General features: G+C 45.7%; 1 long non-coding RNA gene across 1 annotated transcript; it reads right to left on the bottom strand.

Annotated features, from left to right (window-relative positions):
- Nucleotides 1-735: 735 nt before the first annotated feature.
- Nucleotides 736-23380, bottom strand: LOC110342497. The gene is made up of 5 exons (XR_005881035.1): nt 23348-23380; nt 18349-18448; nt 18120-18255; nt 3878-3968; nt 736-2713 (listed from the first exon to the last, which is right to left on the bottom strand). It is a non-coding gene; the product is annotated as an uncharacterized LOC110342497 (long non-coding RNA).
- Nucleotides 23381-25539: the final 2159 nt, after the last annotated feature.

The following is a 25539-nucleotide window of genomic DNA, read 5'->3' as shown; positions in this document are numbered from 1 at the left end:
TTTTAAAAATATGTTTTCTGGCCGGGCGGTGGTGGCACATGCCTTTAATCCCAGCACTCAGGAGGCAGAGGCAGGTGGATCTCTGTGAGTTCGAGACCAGCCTGGTCTACAAGAGCAAGTTCCAGGACAGGTTCCAAAACAATACAGAGAAACCCTATCTCAAAAAAAAAAAATGTTTTCTGGCAGGGCAGGGTAGTGCACACCTTTAATGCTGGCATTCAGGTGGCAGAGGCAGGCAGAGTTCCATGAGATCCAGGCCAGCCAAGGCTACAGAGTGAGACTTGCAGTTAAGGATGCTTGTGAGCTACCAAATGGGTGTGGGGAACTGAATCCAGGTCCTCTGTAAGAACAGTTGGAGCTCCTGACCAGCGAGCCATCACTCCCCAATATATACAGTCTTATAGCATCGAGGATGGAGCCCAGGGTTTTACACATGCCAGGCAAGGGTTCTACAATTGAGAGACATACTTCACCAAGCATAGCTTCTTTTTTAAAAGAATGACCAAAAATACCTTCATTTTCCCAGTAACCCCAGAAGTGAGTTCTTTGTTCCTATTTTGAAAATTAAAATAATAATAATAATAATAATGGGGCTTAAGAGTTTCCAGTGATTGGTGCTGTAGCCCAGTGGTAAGACACCTGCTTATCTGACTCCCCAGTGCTCCCATAAACAAGGAAAAACAAACCAGTAATTAAACCGAAGGTCATAAATTCAGCACGCATCCGAACCAAATATTGAAACCTGAGATTTTTATTGATGAACTTCCAAGTCTGTTTCCCAAATCCTTAAAGCACACAGAAAGAATAAAAGAAAGACACTTGAAGACAACATGGCTATACACAACAACTGGGGATGCAGTTCGGTTATTATAAAATACCTAAAGCTGGAAGAACACAGACAGACACGTTGAACTCACAGTTTTGGATGCTGAAAGTCCAAGGCTAGACTGCCTCATTTATTCAGCCTTTGGTGATTCCTGGCAGTGCACAGCATGATGGAAGGGTATTACAACTGGAGAGCTCGTAAGCCCGGCAAGTGGGGAGGGGACATCTTGCTCTTTCTCAACGGCAGTTTTGTGTTGGGATAGAGGCAGGAGGCTCTCTGGGCTTACTGCCTGCCGGCCTAGTTCCAGGTTCATTAAGAGACCCTGTCTCAAGGGAATAAGGCACAGGGTGATGGAGCTGGACACTGGATATCCACTACCAGGAATGCGCGCGCACTCGCACTCACGCACATACACACACACACACACACACACACACACACACACGTGCACATGAGTGCATTCATGACAGCAAGTCTTTATTATGCTTATCCATTCCATCTCTATAAAGAAAAAACAGCCGGGCGTTGGTGGTACACGCCTTTAATCCCAGCACTTGGGGAGAGGCAGAGGCAGGTGGATCTCTGTGAGTTCAAGGCCCCCCTGGTCTACAAAGCGAATTCCAAGACAGCCTCCAAAACAATACAGAGAAACCCTGTCTTGAAAAACAAAACAAAACAAAAAACCAATCAGCTCTGGGGGATAGACATAGTCTGTCAGGTGTAAGATCATGAGCTGGGCAGGGCATGCCACCAAGAGAGCCCATGAGAGACAGAGAGACTGGAGCCTCCAACATGCCGTTTTGGCTAAATGATAGTGACTGGACTGGAAGATCAATTTTGCTGAATCAACACATTCTTCTGGAATCTGGTAAACAGAATCACACCAATGTTGTTGGCACATCGTGCGACGTAATCTCCGTGCAAGATTAAATTTAATCTCAAAGCCAAAGCTGTCCCGCAGGCATTTCTGTTATTCCAACCCATGGGCATCAGACACCTCGGAAAAGGAAGCTGCATGCTTGTCCCGATCTCCCATCACATCTACCATAGACATATTGTATACTTTTCAGCTTCTACTCCTCGGTTTGCAAATGAGGCTCCCTGCAACGTTGATGGTAAGATTTTGGAATTTGACCTTTGGGTTCAAATGTCTGGACTCTTAAAGAGGAAGTTCCACATAAATGCTCTGGCATTTGTAAATGACCAGCGGAGTGACTTGGTAGCATCCAGTGCGGAAGTGCTTTAAAGACACTGTGTGAGGTCCATGTCCATTCTCATAACCTTGTCATTCCATTGCCAGTCCCGATGTCACAGCCAGAGAAGGTGCCTAGGGTTGATCTGTCATTCATTTAAGCAGAGTCTCCCAAGAATATACCAGCTCCAGGACCTTGCACCCCCAGACCAAACCGAGGGAAGTCATATGCAGATGCGGAATCCCAGGTGACAGCGGCAGACCTGCCTCTCAAGACCTTGCTGAGAACAAGGAGACACCTTTTGCCTCTTGATAAGGAACGAGCAGAGACCACTACATGCTTCTCCAACTCATTACTGATCTCGGGAGGTAAATTTCCAAGTCCGTGCCTTGGAGGAAATGTTTTCAAAGAGGCCTGCCTCCATCTGATGTCAGGGTGTCCATGTACACCTGTGGTGTGTATATGCATGCATATTGGTGCTCTGGTGTGTGCAGGTGCACGTCTGGGGGAGTACACACATGAGGAAGCCAGAAGCTGACTCTAGGTGTTGTCCTCAGTCATTCGTCACCTTAAGTGTCAAGGCAGGATCTCTCACGTGAACCCTTCAGCTAGCCTAGGTAGTCATCTTGCTCCAGGGGATCCTGTTAATGCCTCCAGCGCACTGGAATTAGAAGTGGATCACGACTCCTGCCTGCTATAAAACACACATCCTCAAATTCAATTTCTACTGAAATAGAGACAGAAGTTTGTTCATTTGTTTCTATTTCACCCTCACATCTAACAGTTGAGCTTCCTGTCTGTGCCCATAAAGATGACTCCACTCCATTTTGGCTTAAGCACAGAGTTTAAAACTGTAAGGTTAAAGGCAGGATCTTGACCTTGGGTGTCTTTATCTAACAACAGATCTGGTCTGAGGCGTGGTTACTCCTGACCCTCACTCAAGCCCAGGTAACTAGAAGTTGAATCTGCCCTCCTGACATCGATTCTGTGTCTCCCTCTTTTCCTTTTAACTCCTTTAGCTAGTCTGCTTTAGTCCTCAATCCCCCTCCGCTGGCTCTGACTGCAACCCTGCAAAGACATCTTCCCCACAGCTTCCTGCTTGAGAAACTGAGAGCAGCCGCAGCTCACTCTCCGCTCTCTGGAAGCTTCGCAGTGCACCGTTCTTTGGGGGCAAAAGCCGGGGGCCTGACTGAACAGCTCCTTAGCTCCTGCTTAGGATGTATTTATGCTAAACAGTCTAACGAATAAGGCGCGTGTGTTCTAAAATCTAGAATGCGCATGCTCCCCAGGCTTCACCCTGAATTAATTCCTGGAAACTCAAGATCTTGCTCCCTGCCACACAGAGCCTTTCCAAAACCCATCATAATTGCAGGCTCGTGGCAATCGCTCAGCTCCGTGGGAGGCCATCCCATCACAGTAGCTGGCTGGTTGCCCCCAGCAGGCAGAACGATGGGTGTGAGGGGAGGAAGGGGCAAGAGTTCCTTCCTGGATGAGGCTTTCTGGAGGGTTGGATCTCCCTGCATGGCTTCTCCTCTGCTAAAGACCCTCTACAGATGGGACGGGACACGCAAAGGCAACAGGAATGAAAACACCCAGTGTCCCGCGGCAACTTGGGGTTAGGTTACAAAGCCAAAGTCAGCCTGGACCTGGCCTTTAGGTGGACTTGATATGGCAGTGACTTCTAGTTTCAGGCCATTAACCCCAAAATCAGGCCAGAAAAATCCATTAGCTGGAGGTTTTGTCACATGGCCAGTTTTCATGAACTGGGAGAAACGGTAGGTTTACCTAAAGCTAAGCACAACTTCCCTTTCACATTTATTTCTTCAACCAACAAATATTTTGTGATAGTCTCACGTACCAGGTCCTGATCCAGGCACGGAGGTTGCTCACAGGGTTCTGGTGGAAGCAGACAGCAGCACAGAGACTTCCAGGACAGCATCTAGCTCAGCCTGTGCAGAGGAGATTGGGGGCAGGCAGTGTAGGTAAAGGGATTAAATCAGGTTCTGAGGCAGGACCAGTAAAAGCCACATATTCCAAAGGGCCAAGATCTTGGAGACCCATGCTCACTCAGATTGTTAATGCCTGTTTTCACTACATTTAATGTGTGTGCATGTATGTACATATGTGAGTGAGTGTGTGAATGTATGTATATGTATGTGAATGTATGCGTGCATGCGTGTGTGTGCGTGCATGTGTGTACACATGTGTGAGTGTGTGAATGTATGTATGAGTATGTGAATGTATGCATGCGTGTGTGTGTGCATGCGTGTATGCATGTGTGTATGTACATGTGTGAGTGAGTGTGTGAATGTATGTGTGAGTGTGTGAATGCGTGCATGTGTGCATGTGTGTGTGTGCGTGCGTGTGTATATGTGTGTATGTACATATGTGTGAGTGAGTGTGTGAATGTATGTGTGAGTATGTAAATGTGTGTGTGTGTGAGTGTGTGTGTGTGTGTGTGTGTGTAGGGCATGTGGTGGTGAGACAGCAACTTGCAGGAGTCAACCATCATGGGTGACAGAAGCCCCTCAACTATAAGAGTGGAATGAACAAACAGGCAAGTGACAAGTTCAGCCATGGGACCCACATGGTAGAATGGAACGAGCAACTCCAGCCCACTGACAGGAGCAGAAACGAAGGAGGATATAGAAATAGCACAGTGTATTCTGTGGCCTTTCATACACCACTCACGACCCCTACAAAGTGCCCACACCCTGTGCCTTTCCCTTCCCCTGAAATAAGGACTGGAATTACTGACTTATTTTAAAAGCAAAAAGCCGAGGGCTCCCAAACCTTCCCACGGGCAGGTGGAGCTCTCTTCCAACGACCACCAGGCTCAGCCTTCAAATGAGACTCCTTGATGACAACCTTACAAAGACGTTAAGCCATGGGCAGCCAGGTAAGTCAAATCTAGATTTCCCCTCACCGCAGAAACCGAGTGGCATGAAATGCCTGCTGTGTTGAGCTGCATCACCCAGAGGCAGTGTGTTTCCCTGAACTAGCTAACACGCAGATACTGCAGATACCGTTTGCGGGTATCACTCCACTCCACCTGCCCTGGGCTTTGACTTGAACTCCTATGGCGTGCAGGGCACAGAGCAGGACCTGCTGGAATGCCTGCCCAGTGGGGCCTGATGAAAACAAAAATGAACAAAACTAACTTCTTGCTGTGATGTTTTTATAGCATCTTTTTGTTTTGGAAAACAATATTTGGAAATTTGTAACCATTATCCACACTCCTTCCTTAAAAAGAAACTCATCTTAACGTGGGAAAGGGGGACTTTTGATTCCTTTTCAAAAAAACTGCTGAAGCAGGTGTGCACAGTATGGAATCTCTCCTCCCTCCCTCTCTCCCTCCCCTCCTCCTCCCTCCCTCCCTCTGTCCCTCCCTCCCTCTGTCCCTCCCTTCCTCTGTCCCTCCCTCCCTCTGCCCCTCCCTTCCTCCCTGTCTCCCTCCCTGTCTCCCTCTCTCCCTGTCTCCCTGGTTCACACCCTCTGCTCACCCTCCATTCCTTCCTTCCTTCCTTCCTTCCTCCCCTCCCCCTCTTTCCTCCTTACTCCCTCCTCCTTTTCTCCATGTTATAGAAGAAACAGAATCTCACCATTGAAGAGCTTCACTAGAGCACCGCATGGATTGCACCCCTCTCTTTACAGACCCTTGTGGAGACAAACATTATTCAGTGCAGGAGGTCGCTTTCCAGGTTTAGCAGTTGCTAAACTTGATTCAAGTCACTGAGTTCCCAAGGACAGCCTTCTCTGCGGCTTTATTTATAAATCTCGGGGGCTCTTCCTAGGTTCTGCTTCAGTAGGGCCGGGAAGGCCTAAGACTTCACATTGTTTGACACACTTCCACGCCAAGGAGCAAGCCTCAGGTGGAGTTGTTACCTATTCTGGCCTTGAGCATCGGCCCAAGTTAAAGTGTTGGATTCAGAGAGCCCTTAACTTAAATTGTGTGGTCACATGGCTCTTACCTCTTTCTTACCTGCCTTTCTTCCTTCTCTGCATTCCCCATGCAGCACACGGCACTGCCGCCTGCCTCCATGTCCCTAAAAACTAGCAAGTTGCCTCCTTTAGCTTCCCACCCGATAATAGCACCTCCACACTGGCTCCGTTCACAAGGACTGGGCTACCTATGTCCGTTGCTCTTTGCCTTAATTCCCAGGCGCTACTTGTAGCTGAGGTAATCTGCTTGCCACACTCTTAGAGCAAACTCCAATACCCATCCATCCTGCCTTTTTCCCTCTGTCTTCCTCCTCTCCCCTCTTCCTCTTTTTTTTTTTCCCCTGCCACGGTTGTTTTGAGATCATCTCCCTACATAACCCAGTGTGTGGCCTTGCGCTGAAGATCCTCCTGCCTCAACCTCGGGAAGTGCGGGATCGTCCTCCAGGGTCCATTGACCAGGCTAAACCCTTCGGTCATTCTTTCAAAGATCCTTTATCTTCTTTCTATCATTTCTTAAAAACATACACAAGGGAAATGTGGAGGTGGTTCAGTCATTCAAATACCGGGCACACAAGCACAAGGATGCGGGAGTTTCGCCTCGGCACCCAAAACAAAAAGCTGGGCTTGGTGCAGAGAGACAGGAGGATCCCTGGAGCTCTCCATCTGGTCAGTTCCGCCAGCCAATCAATGAGCTCCAGATCCAATTGAGAGACAAAAAAAAAAAAAAAAAACCACAGAGAAATGGAGAGTAATATCGAAAGACACCCAACTTCAGCCTTTGTCCTCCACCTGCAATCGTGTGTGTGTGTGTGTGTGTGTGTGTGTGTGTGTGTATACACAAACATAAACACACATATAACAACAAAATGGGACTTTTCTAGTCTCAAAATCCATATCATAGGCAATTTGATAGCCTGGAAATGTTGATCCCTAATCTATCCCCTCGGGGACGTGGTTTACTCCAAAGAAGTTTGGCTTGGCCCTGCATAGGTTAGATTGTCTCACTGGGCACACCTTCAGTGGGCAGAGATTATCATAACCCTGGTCAGGATGAATTAAATACATTTCAGGTAAGCGTCTGGTTTGTGCCTAGCTGACATTTATGTGTATCCTTGGTCAATGGTATATATTCGGTATGTAGTAAGGACAAGGATACTCTGGTATACAACCAAGATCATAGGTGTGTAAACAGAAGTTCTCTGACATCCAGAATTCCTGGAAGATTTCTCTGTATTACAGCTCTAAGATCCCCATGGAAACTCTGGTCTTATATTAGTTTCTAATAAGTGATCAGTGTCCCCATGTTGCCATAACTATGGCAGCAATTTCTTACTAAGAAGGCCATGTGTCCTGGGGGTGGAAGTGTGATAATAATTAGTTTATGGATACAACAGGCATGTGGCTCACGCATTGAAGTTCTAAATAACTGACATCGGAATTCTAAATATTGACACCAAAGACACACAGAAAACACGTGGCTCCCAGGCTTCCCCCTTCAGAACTTTAATCTGCTTTGGTGTATTTTAAGACAATAAATTAGAAAAGTCAATGCTTGTGTATCAAAACCTGGACCCAGGGTCATCAAGATGGCTCAGCAGGTAAAGACTCTGGCTGACAAAATTGATGGCCTGATTTCAATCCCTGAGACCCACACGGTGGAAGGTAAGAAGCCACTTTGGAAAGTTGCCCGCTGAGCTCCACCCACATGGTGGCACAAGCAGGCATGTGCTCACTCACACACACACACACACACACACACACACACACATCAATTTTTAATTTAAAAACTGGGTCAGTGTTAGAAACAGATAAAATGTATAGTCAAGGAGTTTCTGTCTGTGAGAAGAGGGAATGTCCACTGTGCTTTCCTGGGCATCTGAGTGCAATCAGAAGAAACATGTTACTCATTACTGAGGTCTCTGTCTTGCAATATAAACACCCTTTGGGTGGTTGACCATTCCCAGTTTAGAATAAAAAAAAAAAAATCCTTTCCTTGGTAAGAATCAGAGTCCGTGCAAAGAAAAAGGGGGAATGCACCAGGGTCTCCATCCTTGCTGTAAGTGTCTTTCACACTTTTTTATGTGTCTTGAACACATGGTCATATTATAAGAGACTCAAGTTTTGTATAAAGAGACCCAGAAAAAATGTTACGATTTTTACTTTGGATGCGTTCTAGCTCTAAGGACTGAACTTGCTTCATTGGAAGACTCACCTCTTGCTAAACCTTGGAGGTCGGGTTTTGTTTAATGTGAAGTTTTCTGCTAGCTTGCTTTGCAGTTTGGACTGGGGCTTTTGGAAGCAGTGTCCAGTCTCTAATCAATGCGTGAGCGTCCTCCAGCAAGTGGGGATCACCACACCCAGCACTTCGGTTGACATCCACCCAAACGTGTCTAAAATAAACCCAGTGTCAGAGGTGCTGCCTCCTTCCCCTTTCACCAGACCACTCAGCTTCTTGTGTGTTACGGTAATGAGACGCTGAGAGATGAGGCCACAAACCAAAAAAGCTACACCCTTTGGATCTCAAGTTTTGGACAGACACTGGCACTTCTGGAAGACAGGATCTGCTTCCATGAGATGGCAGGGATGGATATTTGCATGCGAAGGCACGTTTTGAAACCACATCTGCAGACCACAATGCAAAATAAAAAGTCTGAAACTCATCAGTAAGAACAAGCAGTAGATGTAGGGCTTTACCTTCAAAAGGAGGACCCAGGAACACTCAGGTCAAAGCTAAGAGGGCCCCCTACCATGGACTCTTCCACAAAGCATGAAAATAAGCCTCTGAGAGTCATTTTCCCTGGATGTCATACCCTGGTAGCATTTCCACCCCATAAGAGGAGATCTCTATGACTACGTAAGAAAAAAATTAATTTCATTCCAGTTTTTAAAACGAGTCCAAACTAAAACAAAGATTTTATGACTCTCAGTCTGCCATGTGGATCTCCGCCTCTGACAGATGCCAAGAATCCCTGTGGCTACTTTAGATGTTCAACCCTTTTATTAAGAAGAACGGGAGAGTGCTATGTCAGTAGCCAGCCTTGGGAAAAGGTGGATGCAGCCACTGCTTGGGACAGGAGCCAGAAGAAGTCTTCTTGGCCTTGAAGCAGGCCATCTCAGGAACTGCAATTTTTTTTTCAACTCTCCTATGCAGTTTCAAAAAATCATTTTCGATGGCAAAGTGAGATGGATCTACAAATTCAGAAAATTGTGCTATGTAGCGCCACTGGTAGAATGCTCACATACCAGGCAGAAAGTCCTGGGTGTGCTCCCCAGGAGTCTATAAAATGAACTGATGTTGCACACTGTAATTCTAGCACTCAGGAAGAGGGGGAAGATTGATGCTGCCCGCCTTATCTACATGGTTTTAAACAACAACAACGTGTTTTGCTGAAAATGAAGGCACAAACCCGGTAAAAGCCCAGTTGCTACCAACCACTGTTCTCAAATAGAGCTAAGAGTGCTTGGTTTAAGCATTATGAGGGCCGAAGGACAGGAGGGATGGACAGAGATGAGTAAACTGCCACAGTGTTAAGGAATACAGACGTCCATTTCTCATTTAACTTGAGGTTGGGCTTTTGGCAGGAGGAGAGGTGTGTGCTTTGCATCTTCAAACAAAGGGAGGGAGGGCAGGTGGTGAGATGATGGGATGGCGAGGACTGAAGGCTGCTGGGATGCATCTGGGAGAAGAGACGAAGTAGGAGAAAAGGAAGTTGATAGTCCCTGGCTACCAGTCAGATGGAGGGAATACCAGAGATGGAACCCTTCTCTATCTAGAAATATACTCGTCGTCGGTCTGTCACAACTCTCAAAGCACACATACATAGAAGACCAAAGCCTCGTTTGGTTAAAAGTAAGGAATCTTTTTTGGGGGGGAGGGAGGGAGGATGCATGTGTATAATCTGATCACCAAATAAAGCCTGCATCTGAGTTAGCTAACTGGGCATTTGTCAGCATGTGTGAGGTCCTGGATGTGATTTCTAACACTACCTGCAGAAAATGGGGGGGGGGGGGAGGTCTCTTGTCAGTTTTCAGGGTCTGACAATGTGCCGTGGTCAGGTAAGATGCTGTGGGGGGACCTGTTGTATAGCTTTTTGAAATGCTGTATTGGCCTTAAACTGTTTCAAAGGGAAAAGTTATCACAGGGGCTGGAGAGATGGCTCAGTGGCTAAGAACACTGTTGTTCTTGAAGAGGACCCAGGTTCGGTTCCCAGATCCCACACGTTGGTTCACAACTGCCTGTAACTCCAGTTCTAGGCTCTCTGGCATTCTCTTCTGGCCTTCATGGTACTGGGCACATACACACATGCACACACACATGCACACACACACACACACACACACACACAATGTATATATATGTATATATATAACTAATACATTTAAAATAAATAAAAGCAAAAGCTTTTAAAATGAATAAAAACAACAAGATGTAATATTGTTGACACATAGCTTGATGGGCATACCGAGTAGGTTCAGCTGTGCCCGCCTGGCCCAGGAGAGGAAGACCGTCATTGACCATCAACTAGTACCATCCTGTCACGTGAGTGAGAAACAAGTGCCCATGCTCTTGGGAGGCTTGCTGCCCTCCCACCACCCTATCTATCCCAGTGAAGAGCTCCCTTCTTCTCCCATCAGCTCGTGAGGTAGCTATATTTAAACTTAGAATTTGCTCTAGTGAAACCATCACTGACCTGTAAGACAAGATAGAAGGTACCAACTGGCAATGCGCCGAGCTGACAAAATGCACAAATAGTAATTTAAAGGACCGTGTTGGGGTTCTGTGTTAGTGACAGGGGTGATGTAAGCACACATTCATCTAGAAACACTATCATTTAAATGCTTCTTTTAGTGGCTTCTTTAAATGCTCGGTGGTCGTGAGCAACTAGAATGCTTAGGCACCTGGATTGAAGACCCTAGGCTGACATAAAACAAAATTAATAACACGGTTTTTAAGGAAAGACAGGAAAACCCTTTAAGAGCAAGATAGAGTAACCTGTCATGTGCCCATAAAGAGTCCACACTTTAATCCCTGTAATGGAGTCCTTTGTTCCCTCGGGATCTGTCTTGTCTCCCCTGGCGTGCAACGGAACAAAGTTATTAGAGCCCCAGGAACCTAGTGATGGGGAAGGGGAAGGAATTCTAGCTCTCTCCTCAGAGTTCCGGCCTCATAGGAACCGCTGGCTTTGGCTTATTCTGACTTAAATCCTGTTGGGCAGAGTACCAGTGCTGTACCGGAGACAAGAAGCGTGTGGCTGGTTCCCGAGATGCACACCAGGCTCTGACCTGTGGCTGAGCATAGGTGGTCCTCCATTCCACTACCCTGGACAACTCCGGGATGGGAGTGTGGCTTATGCCTGTGACCTTGAGGGCTGTGATCATGGAAGACTAGGATGGCACCATGGCTCTGCATCCCTGACACAGTGGACAGTCAAAAAACACCAACTCAGCCACACACAAGAGCAACAAGCTTGGGTAGGACCAACCAGGCCAAGTGGGAAGAGTTGAGTCTCTAGCAAGTACCCACCAAATGCCTCCAGGATCTAGGGGGGATTGCTTGGAAAACACACAGTGAAGGACCTACACATGCTAGAAGCCATGAAAACTGCAAGCAGGGACCTTCAATCTTCCTTCTCAAAGATGTTGTTGATATTCAGGCTCAGCAATGAAATAAATACAGTAAGAAGCACCAGTTGTGCCCCCCAATAGAGCAAGCAAGAAAATGGGGAAATGGTGAATTCCAATCTCTTGATCTGAAGACACCGCAGGCCAATGGTAGAACCAGTTCCTCTCAGCGAACCTGGTGGGGGGATAGTGGCCAAGAGAAAAATAAAACTAATGGTGGTAGAGGTGCAATGTTACTTCAACATCAAGAGGAGAGTAGTTCAGGAGCCTCAGACAAGTGACAAGAGAGAATTACTCAGGGTTGATGAGTGTAGCACAGCAGGTAACTCACTCTCCACACAAGACCTGAGTTCCACGGCCACAGCACAGCGTCAAAGGAGAGAACAGACTACACACACACACACACACACACACACACACACACACACACACACACACGTGCGCGTTTTTAAACGACTAATATATTTAAAGGTCAGAGAAATGGCTGTAGACTTTGGGGGTCTCACAGAGACATGACCCTTACAAGCAAACTACCTGTCCTTTTCTGGGAAGCCTGTTAGATGAATAGCCCAGGGGAATGTGGTTGATGTCAAACAAACACTGGACAAAAGTGGGCATAAAACACAGGCGAGGTGAGGAAGGCAGGTTTGATGTGTGCACCAAACAGTTGCCTCAGATGGTTTGTGATGTGTCACAGGCCTTAGACCTGAGCATTGACCAGTCACCATCGCTTTGCTGATGCCAACGAAAATAAACCACACATCTCCTGAATTTGCTTAACTTGGGCCAAATATCAGAATCAAAAACCATCTCAAGTTGAATTAAAGGACTAACAACACGGAGACGAAAAACCAACTAATTCCCCAGGACACTTAGGTTTTTATTATGATTTTTTTTAGTGTTGATTTTTTTTCCTAATCACAGCCAGGCCCAAGACTACATCTTAAAATCACTTCAAATTATTCAGGTAGGGAGATATCGTCCTCTCTACAGCTGTATATAGCAGGAGGATACATTTTTTAAAAGGCATGTATTACTTAAATATAGATATTTGAATCTCTGAAGACTTGGCTGTGATGTGGTCCCAAGTCCATGCCTTCGTCCAGAGTCAAGCTGTTGTTGTGGGTGTCTTCCAGGTCAGGGATACTTGGTTTAGGTTTTGTGTGTGTACAGGAAAGGGTGTGGAGACAGGGTTTCACCAGGTAGTTCTGTCTGGCCTAGTACTTGCTATATAGGCCAGACTGGCTTTGAACTGACAGAAATCCACCTGCCTCTGCCTCCTAGTGCTGAGATTAAGAGTGTGTGCTACAACACCTCACACACCCAGCAGGGATGCTGTTTTTAACTTGCTCCCAGTGGGTCTTGTGAAAATGACATGGGTCATTCTAGGGGTCAAGGAAGTCAAGATATCTACTTTCTTCCTGCCACAAGAGAATGGAGAAGACACAATCAAACTGTCACCTGAGGGAGAGCTGCCCAGCCACTGGAAACATCCCAGAGAGCTAATAAAAGAGTTGAGAGTAAACTAATAGTGTGACTCCCTTTTGTTGCAGCATCTAATAGTTCTCTGACTGATGCACTGTAGAATGAAGGTCAACCTCTTCAGTGTGGCTTTTCACAGTGTGTGGAAACTGGTCCATGCTCTCTTCTCTATTTGCTCTAGATGTACTGGGGAACGCTAGTGAATGATGGCATGAGTCTCTTTTAGGCTTCAGGTCATTTTCTGCTCCCCATCATGTTGTAAGTTCCAAGAGGAAAGGCACTGTTCCTGTCTGGCTCAAGACTAGTCCTTAACACAGAACAGAGTATGTGGAGAGCAATTGCTGAAAACAGTTGACTTCAGAGGTAGGTCCTAATGTTGAACTATCTTTCGTGTCTCATGCTTCAGGAGCTCCTAGAAATTCACTTTAAAATTGCACTAATAATATTGCTGGGCTAGTAAGGTAGCTCAGCCAGACAGGTCCACACTGCCAGACTTAATGATGTGACTCCAATGGCCTGGGACCAACACAGGTCCCAGGAAAAAGGGGGCCAATGGCTGCAAGTTGTCTATTGACCACCACACATAAGAGTGTCCGTGTGCACATACACACAATCACACACAGTAAGTAAATAAGTAAGTATAATAAAAACTTTAAATAAAAATAATATCTATATATGATCTTTTTTCTCTCCAGGAAACTCACAGACAGAATTACAGCCCATTTTCATAGTGCTTCTGGATGCGACTTTGATCTAGTTGTAGGTAATGAGTCTGTCAGCCTCTCTCTGACTTTATTCTCTTACAAGCTTCTTAGATGCATGTTCTCTACAGAGCAGCATGTAAGAACTTTAAAGATCTGTTCTTAATGACAGGGCTAGCCTATAATTTCTCATGCTTTTACCAATCAAGGAATAGCTACATTTTCACCCCTTATGTTTTATCTTTTGCTTGTAACACTGTACCCTCCATGATAACACTTAGCACTAAACCTCTCAGTCAGACTGAAGCCTCATTATTTACGTCAGTCACCCTGAAGGATGGCAAATGCTTCAGTGGCCGTATGGTTTAGTTCCCCCACATCATGCAGTAGGCTACAGGTTACAGAGGGAAAAGGACCCGCCCAGGACCCCTGCCACCAGGTGCTGTGAGACCTGGGCCTCCAGTTATGGTGGACTTGAGACTAAACCACAGTTTCTATTTTGGTTTTGTTTGCTTTTGTTTTGTTTTATTTTGTTTGCAGTCCTGGCCAGCTTTACACTCTGAGATCTGCCTGGCTTTGCCTCTGAGTTCTGGGATTCTAAGATCGAACTACCGTGCCAGGCTGAGTCAAAGTTTTCACAGCAGCCCAGACTGCCTTTTTGTTACTTTATACAGTTAGACGAATAAAGGATTCCCAAGTTGCACGGCATCTCCCTGCCACCTACAGATGTCACTGTGCTTAGCGCAAAGGACAGTCTGCAAATGTGATTGAGCCGGGTGCCTTGAGAGGGAGAGATACCTGTTCCGCAGGTAACAGATGGGCAGGACTCGGGATCACTGGTGTGTTACAAGGGGCTGGCAAATGACTGGGGGATGTAGTGCAGTTGTTAGGATGCTTGCGTCTGGCCTTCAGGAAGGATTGTTTCCACTGATCCCAGCACTGGGGAGGTGCAGGCACAAGCAACAGGAGTTCAAGGTCATCCTTGGCTACATAATGAGTTTGAGGCTACCCTGGGATACTTGGTGCCCTTAAAAAAAGAGGCAGCAACCTAGAGAGAGGAAGAGGGAAATTTGATTACAGAAGAGAATGGAATGAGCAAAGGAGAGACTGAAGTGATGTGACCACAAACCAAGGAGTATCTGCAGCCTTAGAATCCAGAAATAGCAAGAGATAGACCCCCCCTTTTTTTGTACTTGCAGAGGTAGTACAACTTCTGACTTTTACCTACAGAGTGACTGTAGACCTCTGTCCTGAAGAGAATGAAGAGATGGGCTCTGGGAGGGGGGCAATAACTGTGCTTCTGCAAAACTCTCATCATCAACAAGGGCTGACAAAGTGGCCCCTGACTATAACTGACCTATTGCCTGTTTGTTTTTTTAAATAAAGATTTATTGGAACACAGCCATGCCCTCTCTTATACGCAACACTGGTAGGCTGAGTAATGGCAATGAGTCATTGCCACAGAGACCATATGGCCTGCAAAGCTGAAACTATTTACAACCCTGGCCCTTAACAGAGAGAATATGCTGAGCCCTCTCCAAGATGAGAATTAATTCCACCCTTTCTCACATTTGCTCATGACATTTCAGACTAAAAATAATGCATGTTCATCATATAAAATTAAAGTACTTCAGAATTCCACCACCTACAAAGCAGATATCCCTGTAACCATCATTTAAAAAGCTTGGGGTATATGCCCCAATTTTTTCTTTTCCTCTGCACATATGATAGCATTTACTATTGCTGTTTTTGTTAATCTATGGTTGTTTAAGAATGTTGGTATTTGCTGGTTGGCGGTGGTGCATGCCTTTAATCCCAGCACCCTGGAGGCAGACACAGTAGGATCTCTGAGTTTGAGGCCAGCCTGATCTTTAGAGAGAGTTCCAGGACAGCCAGGACCACACAGAGAAATTCTGTCTCAGAAAAAAAAAAAAAGAAAAGAAAAGAAAAGAAAGAAACCAAAACCCAAAATGTTGCTATTCACAAATTGCATGGCACTGGTGAGATGTTCCAGTGGGCAAAATGCTTGCTTCACAAGCATGGCAAATTGAGTTCAGATCCCTAGGACCCTTGCAAAAAGCCGGATGTGGTGGCATACACCTGTGACCCCAGAGCTGGGGATGTGGAAACAGATGGATCCGGAGAGTTACTGACCAGACAATCCAACCAAAATGGAGAGTTCCAAGTGCAGTAGCAGACCCTGTCTCAAAGAATAAGGCAGATAGTGATTGAAGAAGACACCAAAGTGACCCACTCACACATGTGTATAAGCCTACACACACACGAAGAATATAGGCATTGATGAATTACAGAGGACTCAGTATTTCACAAGGAAATACAGCCGGGGATGGTTTGGAGAGTAAAGAAGATAACTTGAAGCCAACAGATGCCACAGTACTAAGCAATCCTGAGTCCAGTAGGATCAGGGAGCACACAGGCTAATTGGCTTCACCTCAAGCTTTGGTGTCCTTTGGACCAGATGCCCCTTTCCTGAGTGTCGTAGGCAACAGTTTTCAGACCTGTCATCTGTAGTGCTCAAGCATCTGTAGCCAGGGTGAATAAAAATGGCTCCTGGCACTCAAAACCAGCAATGCAACCAGAAGGCAACTTAAAATATATAAAAATAATGGCTTTTAAAAATCAATACACAATTTTTTAAAGTTCCCCCCCCAAAAAATAGGTAAAGCATGGTGGCTACAGATAATTTAAATATTGCTGAAACCGTAAATTAAAAATTAAAATTACATTTTAATCTGGTCACCCTGAGTCACTGTGTTTGCTGCTTTGGTATACACTTCCAGCCTGTCTCTTTGTATATGTGCCTTTACCTATTTATACCGAAAAGTGGAAGCCTGCACATCTTGCTCTTTTAATCAAATCTCCATTTTTCCTGGGCTTGAGAGGGGCCTCAGGGGTAAGGAACACTTGCTGCTCTTGAAAGATCTGGGTTCCATTCCCAGATCCCACACAGCAGCTCATAGTCATCTGTCAGTCCAGTCACTGGCAATCCAGCACCCTTTTCTGGCCTCTGTGAGCACCAAACACATATGGCTTACATGCATACATTCATGCATGCATACATATATGCATGCATACACACATATATGCATACATACATACATGCACAGGCCTATGGCATACATACAGACATACACATAAAGGGGATAAAGATAAACCTTAATATATATATATATTTTTTTTTTAAAGATGGAAAGTGAGAACTCAAACCCTGAACTTGTACTGTGACCTCTACAAAAGTGCTTTGGCATGGGCCTCGCGCTCATAATAATAAATAAACACATTTTAAAAATTGCTTCCCGTGCCATCAAGGAACTTATAATTTTGAAAAAAAATAATGAGTATATTTGTACCTTATGTTACAAGGCAAGCTAAAAAGAGCATAACTTAAGAAAGAAAAAAAACCTTACAATATGTTAAAAAATGTGTCTGGTGCAGGGGTCCTCCCTTCTTTGAATCTCCTTGCCAGCATGTACCAATGTTCCTCTCCTTTCCAGGGTAAAAGCTGGCAAAGAGATATTCTTTACAGAGAGACAGGAACCTTCCTCCAGAGGGGACATGTAGAAAAGGTCTCAGAGGCCCCTTTAAGAGACAGGAAATGAGAGACTGTCTTATCTTGTCTCACCTGGGATAATCGATGCTATATTGGCATCAGGAATTGAAAGCAAATTCTAGAAAAATCTCTCCCAAGTTTCCACGAGGTGATCCAATTAAGATATGACTGGCAGCCATGAAAAGCTTTGGTGCTGCCAAACCACAGAGAAATCCTAGACGCCGAAACACAAGAAATATCTTGCTGGATAACCAAATATTTTTTAAAAGGGCTGTATAGTATAGGCTAAAACTTTCAAGACATGGTTGACTATTTTTCTTGCCCTGAAGCCAAAGATAACCTTAAACAAGGGAAACACTCGCTATCCCACGAAAGCCAGACAAGCAAACAGAAATTTGCAATGAATCTTTCTTAGCCCTCACAAAAGCCAAGCTGAAAATCCATCTTCAGCACGTTGAAATGAAATCTCTTAGGTCAACTAACAAGGCCCGCCCAGCAGGGGTGCTGACTGCTGACCAGACCAGCCTCCAGCTCCCGCAACCTGGGCCTCCGTCTGCCTTTGTAAAGCACTTTGTGAAAGGGACCTCAGATGTTCAGTGTCTCTAAAAGCTGCCAGCTTCTAGAAGAATCAGCCCCCACAGGAACAAGGACTGGCCCATCCGCCGAGCCAGCATGAGGGGTCCCTTGAGTGAATTACTCTACACTGCAGGTCACAGCACCACGGAGGCCAGACCAGTGGGAGTCATGAAGTTCTAGCCCACAAGCTTCTTTTTAATTTTTACCTTATTTGTTTTTGAGGCAGGGTATCATGTAGCTCAGGCTGTCCTTGAACTCATTCTGTAGCTGAGGATGACCTCGAATATCAAATCTTCCTGCTAGGATCACAGGCATATGCTATCATGATCAGGTTATACACTGCTGGGAAATCAAACACAAGACCTTGTGCTTGCTAGGCCTACATCTTCAGCAATCCCCCGTCAAAGGCATTTTATTTAAAGCAAAGACTCCTACCTTAAATGAACCCATTAAAAAGTCAGTCTTCTTCAGGGCTAGGGAGATGGTTCGGTGTTTAAAAGCCACTGGCAGCTCTTCCAGAGGACCTAGGTTCAATCTGAAGCACCCATATGGCATTATTAATTTAATTATAGAGGTCCTTTACCTAGGACTAATGTAAGACCTGTATCAGAAATAAGTGCTGTGAATATTTTCTCCCAGTGTATAGCTCACATTTTTATTTCTCTAGATTTTTTTAAAGGCAAAACACTGAAATTTTGATAGTTTCTAATTTACATACACTATTTAATGATTTATTCTTTCTGTACCCTTTCCAACAAATTCCTGCCTTCCCAAAGCTCATGGACACATTCCCCAGGGGTTCTTCTGGTAGGTTTTATTATTATACACCTCTCACTGATTGGACTTTTAGTTGAATTTTATGTACAGCATGAAGTAGTGTTGAAATTTTATACTCACACACGGATTATGAATGTGTGACCGGCCCATTGGTTCTGTACCATTCACGGAGAGATTTCCCTCTCCCTACTACATTGCTTTGATGCTCTTTATACACACTTACCTCACTGTACATAGGTGGATTCAGATCCAGACATTCCATTCTGCTCTGTGAACCCACATGACCTCATACCAATGCCACACTGGCCTTTACAGTACTAAGCCTGATGAGTTTGTTCTTTTTCAGCATTAATTTAGGATTCTTCAGCTTTCCCAAATAAGCTTTAAAAACTTCCTTATCTGTTTTCGTGTGAAAGCCTTCACACACTAGACAAAATAGGGCAAGTTTTGCCATGAGAAGCATGATAGAAACTTTGGGGTGATTACCCTGGTGAGGTCGTAAACGACCCAACAAGGAGGAGGTACCAGAACAGAGACATCCGCAGCCTGGCTTGTGTCCTCCCACGTTAATAACTTGAAATCCTAAGGCCAGGGTGATGGTGTTTGGAGACAGAACCTTGGGAAGTAGCTGCATGAAGTCCTGAGGGTGGCAACTCTAAGTCTAAGGGAGAGACATCAGGGCCAGGCACAGTGACACTCACCTGTAATCCCAGCACTTGAGGGGGTAGCAACGGGTTAGGGTTAGGGATAGAGTTAGGGTTAGGGCTAGGGCTAGGGCTAGGGCTAGGGCTAGGGTTAGGGTTAGGGTTAGGGTTAGGGTTAGGGTTAGGCTAGGGCTAGGGCTAGGGCTAGGGCTAGGGCTAGGGCTAGGGTTAGGGCTAGGGTTAGGGTTAGGGGGTTAGGGTTAGGGGGTTAGGGTTAGGGGGTTAGGGTTAGGGGGTTAGGGGTTAGGGTTAGGGGGTTAGGGTTAGGGGTTAGGGGGTTAGGGTTAGGGGGTTAGGGTTAGGGGGTTAGGGTTATGGGGTTAGGGTTAGGGGGTTAGGGTTAGGGGTTAGGGGTTAGGGGCTAGGGGCTAGGGTTAGGGTTAGGGTTAGGGTTAGGGTTAGGGTTAGGGTTAGGGTTAGGGTTCAAGGTCATCTTCAACTACTTAGCAAGTTTGAAGGCATCTGGGCTACTTGAACCCAGTCTCTAAAATAGAATGCAATTAAAGTTTTAAAAAAGGGGGGATGATATCAGCAAAGTTGTGTCTCTCTTTCTTCCCCTCTTCCTGTGCTTTTCTACCACATGAAGAAGCAGCAAGCAGTCATCAGAAAGCCAAGGAAGCAGCCCTCACCTGCGAGCACAATCAACCACTTGACCTTGAACTTGCCAGCCTCCTTCAGAACCATGAAAAATAGTTCCTGTTGTTTAAGCCCTATGCTTAGTCCCATCTGCGGTGCCAGCTTATGGCAGAACTCAGGCATGAAAAGGAAATTATCGTGGACCTTAAAGCTGACAATTTAATTTGATTCAGGGACCGTTAGAACTCACCGGTGGCAGATTAATCACGAACATCTATCTCCATTCCTTCACAAAATCCCACCCTCCCCACCAAAAAATGGCAGCAAAGGAAAAGGATTAAAGTCATAAAGCCTCACAAGTTGGAAGTGGGGATTCATCCATCACCTCCTTGAAGGTGGAGGCCAGGTGGATATGATGACCACCTTATACCTAACAGAGAAAGTCAAAGCAGAGAGAAGCTAGCTGGGCCCGGAAAGATAAAACATACAAGCAACAGCTCCCATAGACATGTGGGGCTGACAGGAGCCCCTTCCAGGAGCTGGATCCCCTTCCCCACAACCACAGGGGAACAGCCTCATCAAATAGAAATAGAGTGTCAGTCGTGGGAATAAGAATAACAATAAATTCCCCATGACCTAGTACAGTGTCCTCAAGGGGCTGATCCAGGAATCCCCCATAATATTCCCATAATGTATAAGGCCCTCATATAAAATATTTTGTATCCTGAAGACCTCAAGTCATTGTTATTCACCTAAATAACACAATGCTAAATACTTAAATACTGTTACTACTGTAACACTGCGAATGATTGAACCACTGATACAGAACCTGTGGCTATGCAGAGCTGACTGTAGATTCAACATATTATCTTTTTAACAGGCAGACTCTACTTTTAAATTATTAGTAAAAATCTCCTACCAAACAAAACAAAGAAAATTCGAAGATGAAACAAAAACCACAAGTTTAAATAAAAACCTGGATCCTGAAAAATGCACACTGTAATGTCCTCTACCCCATGCCTGGACACAGAAGGGGTTCACTTGTCTCTCCTAATTTCAGTATGGACACATCCTCTCAAGGACCCAAATGGAAGCTTCAGAAATCGACAGCTCCAAACGAGCTGTGAAGGATACTCCACCCACTATACAACTCCAAGATGATCTAATGACCAAGAAGATGTTTTGGGAGCTAAGGGTATCGCGGCTAAGTATAAAGCTCATGGGAGGGTCTGATAATAAACAGGAAGTAATCTTTTGGCAAGAGAAAGGATTCAAAGGGCAGCTGGGTTAGAAAATCAGGATTGATCGACAGAGCTGGAGTCAAAAGATGTCTCAATAAGATCAGGAAAGACAATGGCCTGAAGTTCACAAGGAAATGCATGAGATTAATTTTCCATTACCAGATACATGGGCCTTTTTTTATTTTTAAAGTTGTAATATATAGAGTTATTTGATAAAAAAAAAAAACTATGGTCTGGGGATGGGGCTCAGCAGTAGAGTGCTTGCCTAGCCATGAACAAGACCATGGGTTTAATTCCCAGTGTGCAGCAAATAAACAAATAAATAAATATCAAGCTTCTTAATAAAAGGAACAAAAAGAAGCAGCTGTTAGATTTTGTCTGGTTGTAAAGGCAGAAATGTTGAGGTTATCAGCCATCTATATGTAAAGGCAAGGATATTATCAGCCATTCCCTTTTTTTTTTTTTTTAAAGACAGGGTCTCAGTATGTATCCCTGGCTGTCCTGGAACTTGCTATGTAGACCAGGCTGGTCTCAAACTCAGAGACCAGTCTACCTCTGCCTTTCCAGTGCTGACATCAAAGGTGTGGACCACCACACCCAGACATCATCCATCCTTATCAAACCTACACCTCACCCATGCTAGGCAAGCACTCCTCCACTATGCTGTATTCCCAACCCAAGTCATCAATGAACACAATTTCTGTTTCTAGAAATGAGTGGAAGCAGCAAAGCTGTCAGACTTTTCTCCTGGCTCCTCATCCGCCATCTGCACCCCCAACACACATAGTCACACACACAACACACGCACAGGCACACACACACACATGAGATCAGATGCTGCAACAACCGGCACGTGGCTAGGATTGCATTACCAAAAACCCCATTTGCATTTCAAGATGTTCTTGTTTAAATTCAGAATCTGTGGTCTAGATGTTCCTAGGAAGTTGTCATCATGGTCCCAGAGAAATGGAACTCAAATGTAAGAGAGACTACGACATGCTGGGAAAGACTCTACCAAGTACATTCTCAGCTTAGCAGGGTGGAGTCTCCGCACAATGCTGACTGGCAGCCAGGGATTTTCAACTGTGACTTGGTGTGGGAACACCAGACCTTGAGCAGAGACCCACTTCCCTTTCTGCCTGGGAGTAGGCAGCCTTAAGACAATGTTTACTAAAAACGTTTACTAAAAACAATACAATGCCCGGGGGCAATAAGTTCCTGGAAAAGGCCTGCCCACAGAAACCACCCTGACCTTGACCTTGTCCAAAGACTAACCGTCTCTTCTGCCATGCCCAGATCAGTTTTTGGTGTCAGAGCAGAACCAGCCAGGATAGAGGAGAGAGCAGAAGCTTCTCTGGAGGGAGCCTTTCTTAGGAAGTTTTCTTGAACCTTTTTGGGGCCTGCTTAAAGTTTTCTTTACATCGTTGAACAAGTCTCTGTGTTGTCAATCCCCGACACCCTCCGCACGGTCTCGGACACAGGCCGCGCAGCAGACTCGACAACTTGGGGTCACAGAGTCCACAGCATTTCCTGTGGCTGTAACAGAATACCTGAGATTGGTCACTCACAGGGAAAAGAGGTTTGTCTGGCTCACAGCTTTGGAGATGAAGGAGGCAATAACCTCCACCCAGCTTCGATGAGGGCTGCTCACAGCTTCAACTCTTGGCAGGAAGGAAAGGAGTGAGAGTTGTGTAGGAAAGAGAGAAAGGGGCTGAGCTTCCACGTGGTTTGTCTAGCCCCACAGGAAAAATACTGATGAAACGTAATTGGGTTTTTTAATTTTTACTCTTTTCTCTTTGGGGCCTACTACGGGACTCCCAAATAAATACAGAGTCTTATTCTGATGAATGCCCTCCCTTAGCTTGGCTTATTTCTTGCCAGCTTTTCTTAAATTATCCTGACTACCTTTTGTGTCTGGACTGTTACCATTCTCTATTCCATTCTTTACTTCTTATTCCTTTTCTGACTGTGAGGCTGGGTGGCTAGCCCCTGGTTTCTTCCTCCTCCTCCCCTCCTCCTTCCCTCCTCCTCCCCTCCTCCTCCCCTCCCCTCCTCCTCTCCTCTCTTCTTCCCCTCCTCTCTCTTCCCTCCCCCTCCCCCTTCTCCCTCCCCTCCCCCCTTTCTCCTTCTCCTTACCTTCTCCACTGGTCCCTTCTCCTCTCCTTATTCTCTCTGCCTGGCAGCCCTGCCTATCCTTTCTCCTACCTAGCTATTGGCTGTTCAGCTCTTTATTAGGCCAATCAGGTATTTTAGGCAGGCAAAGTAACACAGCTTTGCAAAGTTGAATAAATGCAACATGAAATAATGCAACACATCTTTGCTTCATTAAACAAATGTCCCACAGCATAAACAAATTAACACATCTTTAACTAATATTCCACCACAGTGGGATCTCCAGGGCTGCCCCTCTGTGACCTCACAAGCCCCTACTACTCCCACTGCTGCCCCTAAAGGTCTCCTCACTGCTCAACAACAGTACATCAGGGGTTAAATAATACAAGTTTTTTGTTTGTTTTGTTGTTGTAGTTTTATTGTTATTTGTTCAGTTTTTGCAGTACTGGGCATTGAACCTGGAGCTCCTGAGTGCTCAGCACTGTTTTCATGAGTTAGAACCACATTTGGACCTAGCTTGGAGCCTTGTCTTCATGACTGTGACAGACTGTGCCAGAGAGAGATGGCTCAGAGGTTAAGAGAGAGAGCATTGGCTCCTCTTGCAGAGGACCTGGGTTCAATTTGCAGCACCTGTGTTCAGCTCGCAACAACCCACCACACATCCAGTCTCAGGGGATCCAGCACTCTCTTCTGGCCTTCAAAAGACACTGAACACATGTGGCACTCCCACGCATGTGGAGGTGAAATATCCATGCACACAAAACAAACTTAAATGCACAGAAAAGCTTTCTGCCACATTGTAACGCAGGTTCCAGTGGCTCACCCTGCACCTTTGACGCCTCCTCTCAAAGGGAGACCCCTCACCCTCACTCCATCCATACCCCACCCTATGCACACCAAAATTGAATATGCATGCCTGCCTGCAGGAGTGCCACTTAACTGAAGCTCCTGTGGCATGTTGCCCAAATACAAATCTCTAGGGTCCACCTGCAACTGCACTGAACTGGATCAGAGGGAGTTGTTTGGGACTTTTTTTTAAGGTTTATTTTCTTTTAAATTGTTGGCAGTAGTCGTATGTACACATACATGCAGGAGCCCAGGAAATCCAAAGCCTTTGAAGGCCCTGGAGTTGGGGGTTACAGGAGTTACGAGCTGTCTAACAAGGGTGCTTACACCAATCGCGGGTCCCCTACAGGGGCAGTGTGCGCTTTCTTTAGTCCCTGAAGAATTTTGAGGGGGTTCAGAAGGGCTTTTCTGCTTCAGAACCTGGGGGGGGGGTCTGTGGTCCTCAGATTTCTAAATCTCCCAGGAAACATTTGAAGGATGCCACCCCCCAGGTTGTCTTCCCCCTGGGGTAATCTGGAGTGAGGCCAGGCACCAGCAGTTTGGCTCCCCTTGTAATTCTGAGGACTCATTGTTGAAAAACATAGCTTCAGGCTCTGCCATTTACATTAACCTCAAACCTGCACCTCCATGCAGTCAGTCCTTTTAGTGTTCTATCATTTCACCTAGTGCACCTAGTGGGCTTCAAGAATGTTACCTGGGCCAGGCGGTGGTGGCGCACGCCTTTAATCCCAGCACTCAGGAGGCAGAGGCAGGCGGATCGCTGTGAGTTCGAGGCCGGGCTGGACCGACAGCCTCCAAAACAATACAGAGAAACCCTGTCTCATAAAAACCAAAAAAAAAAGAACATTACCTGGGAGTCTGGGTCCAAATATCCAGATAGTTTTATAAGCAGACAGTTGCCTGAATTTGGGGGAGAGGGCGGAATGAGTCTGCCTTAGGTTTAACTTTCAATTCAGTGTCGTTTACTCCATTTCCTTCTTGCTGAGTAAGTAACTTTGGGGCCTCTACTGCTGGGCAGCTATGCTTGTTTAATTCCTGTATTCAAGCCATCTCTGTTAAACTCAGGATCATGATCTGCTTGAGACTCTTCTGGCTCTCTCTCTCTCTCTCTCTCTCTCTCTCTCTCTCTCTCTCTCTCTCTCTCTCTCTCTCTGTGTGTGTGTGTGTGTGTGTGTGTGTGTTATACAAATGTCTCTCATACAGAGCACCAGGGACTGGAGGTGAGCCAAGGGGCAGATACTAATAAGACATTTGATTAAGATCAAGCCCTGCCCACTAATTTGAAGGGCGTGTTAACAGAGAGTGCCAGGTCCCTAAAAACACGTAGGGGCCAGCCTCGGGGTGGTGTGGCAAGTGCAGGAACCGGCTCT

Source organism: Mesocricetus auratus, unplaced genomic scaffold (genome assembly GCF_017639785.1).
Source record: "Mesocricetus auratus isolate SY011 unplaced genomic scaffold, BCM_Maur_2.0 Super-Scaffold_100013, whole genome shotgun sequence".
Lineage (NCBI taxonomy): Eukaryota > Metazoa > Chordata > Mammalia > Rodentia > Cricetidae > Mesocricetus > Mesocricetus auratus.
Note: the sequence above shows the minus strand (reverse complement) of the source record. Positions and strands in the feature narration are given on the sequence as shown.